This window comes from Arachis ipaensis, chromosome B03, assembly GCF_000816755.2.
Source record: "Arachis ipaensis cultivar K30076 chromosome B03, Araip1.1, whole genome shotgun sequence".
In the NCBI taxonomy this organism is placed as follows: domain Eukaryota; kingdom Viridiplantae; phylum Streptophyta; class Magnoliopsida; order Fabales; family Fabaceae; genus Arachis; species Arachis ipaensis.
In genome coordinates, this window is record NC_029787.2 from 13,457,850 (window position 1) to 13,460,208 (window position 2,359).

General features: G+C 30.6%; 1 protein-coding gene across 1 annotated transcript in view; it reads right to left on the minus strand.

Moving 5' to 3' along the window:
* Positions 1-2,359, minus strand: part of LOC107629703 (purple acid phosphatase) — an 11,399-nt gene that overhangs the window by 5,502 nt on the left and 3,538 nt on the right. The gene's annotated exons all lie outside the window — the stretch shown is intronic.

The window sequence follows — 2,359 nt, forward strand, 5'->3', positions numbered from 1 at the left end:
TTAAATTTTTGTATCTGAATTGATAATGTAAAATATAATTTTACATCATACGAAATTTTCTTTGACATATATTTTTTATATCCCTTTAAATTTTATATAGCTTAAGATTAGGGTTAGAAGTGAGTCAAGCCAGCTTATGAATCAGTTCAAGCTCAATTTGTTAATAATTCGATAAGCTGAACTCGGAGCTGATGAGTTGAATTTGAGCCTAAAATTGAGCTCATAAATTAAATGAGCCGAACTTAAGTTTTGATAAGTTCAACTCATTAGCTCGTGAGCTGGCTCGATATATATATATATATATATATATATATATATATATATATATATATATATATATATATATATATCGAGCCAACTCATGAGCTAATGAGTTGAACTTATCAAAACTTAAGTTCGGCTCATTTAATTTATGAGCTCAATTTTAGGCTCAAATTCAACTCATCAGCTCCGAGTTCAGCTTATCGAATTATTAACAAATTGAGCTTGAACTGATTCATAAGCTGGCTTGACTCACTTCTAACCCTAATCTTAAGCTATATAAAATTTAAAGGGATATAAAAAATATATGTCAAAGAAAATTTCGTATGATGTAAAATTATATTTTACATTATCAATTCAGATACAAAAATTGAAAAAATCTATATTTATACTAAAGTAGTTTTAATTCTTAAAAATTAATATTCCTTAACCAAATTTCTATCTCAATCAAGTTTTTTTAATTGATTAATATTCCTTAATTAGCTGAAGGTGTTTATTTTGGATATTGCTAATAATTGTTTTTAAAAGTTGTAGAAGGCTTAAAAAAAGGGGTTGAATCTATGACATTTTTTTACTTTAATGAAATAACCTTTTAAATACAAATTTTTAGTCTGAATCTGTTTGAATTCAGTAGCAAAAAATTTATGAGATAATTCATTGTTGTCTCATGAATATTAGAAAAAACATACCAGAGAAGAGAAGAGAGAAGCTGACACCATCATGTATCCTAGTTCAGTTGCCTTGTGCAATGTAACCTACATCCAGTCTCTACCATAACAGTGGTAGAATTTTTACTATAGTTAAAGTATTAAATACACCAATTCCACAAGATTGATACAATCCTTTCTCTCTCAAGTTCTAACCTAACTTGACTTGGCTATGCTAATACCTAACTCTTCACTTTTAATGCTTACCCAACTAAGAAAGGGGTACCTCACTGGTGCAAGACACAAGATATTTGAAACAACCTAAAGAAATCTGAAATCACTCTAGACTTTTTACTCAAGTGTATCACTCAGCCTTTTATCACTCTTTGACTTTTTCATGAACTCTCTTATTTAGCCTTTTACCACTCTAGAAATTACAGAAAGATATACATTAAAAGGAAATTATAAAACTTGAAGGAGATTGATGTTTCAACAGCCTATGTTGCTATGAGTTGGACCAGGTTGAGCAAACATTAATCAAGTTCTTCATCTTAGTGGAATGCTTCTTTCTTTAGATAGCACTGTCCAAAACGTTGAACTTTCTCAGGAAGCTCTATCAAACTCACACTTTGGTTCTTTTCTCCTTCCTTCAGCAGCCTCGAGTTGTATGCTTCACTAACTTACCTTTCAGGCTTTCACTTTCTTCCATTAATCCCCAAATTATGAATCTTGGAATAGATTCTTTTTGCTTGACCGAATGACCCAGAACAGCAAAGAAAAAGTTGTTCAATGATAAAATTCATATCTAAACTCTTGAGCTACAACTTTGTCCCCAAGAAATAATTTTGACCTTTGATTCACAGCAGTGATTATCAAAAATCATTTTTTCCATTTATCCCAAATTGGAATAGCAGAGAGTTGGAGAAGAGGTGAAGAAAGTAAATTGCATGCAAATGGAAACAAATCACCTTTAACTTCTGACTTAGCTTGAAATGGTTTGATTTGGGTGATTAGACCTTTGCCTTTTGGATTAAGCTTTCTCTTTCTTTCTTCTATGGTGAATGAATGGGAAATGAAGCTCTCTCTTTCTTTTCTCTGAGTCTGACCAAAAGAGAAATGAACGTTGGTTTTGGAGTATACCTACTTGGAGAGATTAACTTGGGTGAGCAACTTAAGCTTGAGTTGGCTTTCTTCTTATTCAGCCTAAGTGATTTTTTTGTTTAACAACTTTGAACTTTAGTGCTTTATAACCCACTTTATTTTTCGTTTGATTTCCATCCTATTGGGCTCTTGCATCATTATTTTTTTGGCCCACAACGCTATTCAAACACAATTAAAATTAATTGGGTGTCTAACCCAATAAAAATAATATTTATCATCATCAATTAATTTAGTTAATTTCTTAACTCAAGAATTTTAACTCAATTATCTTTTCACAATAATTCAATTAA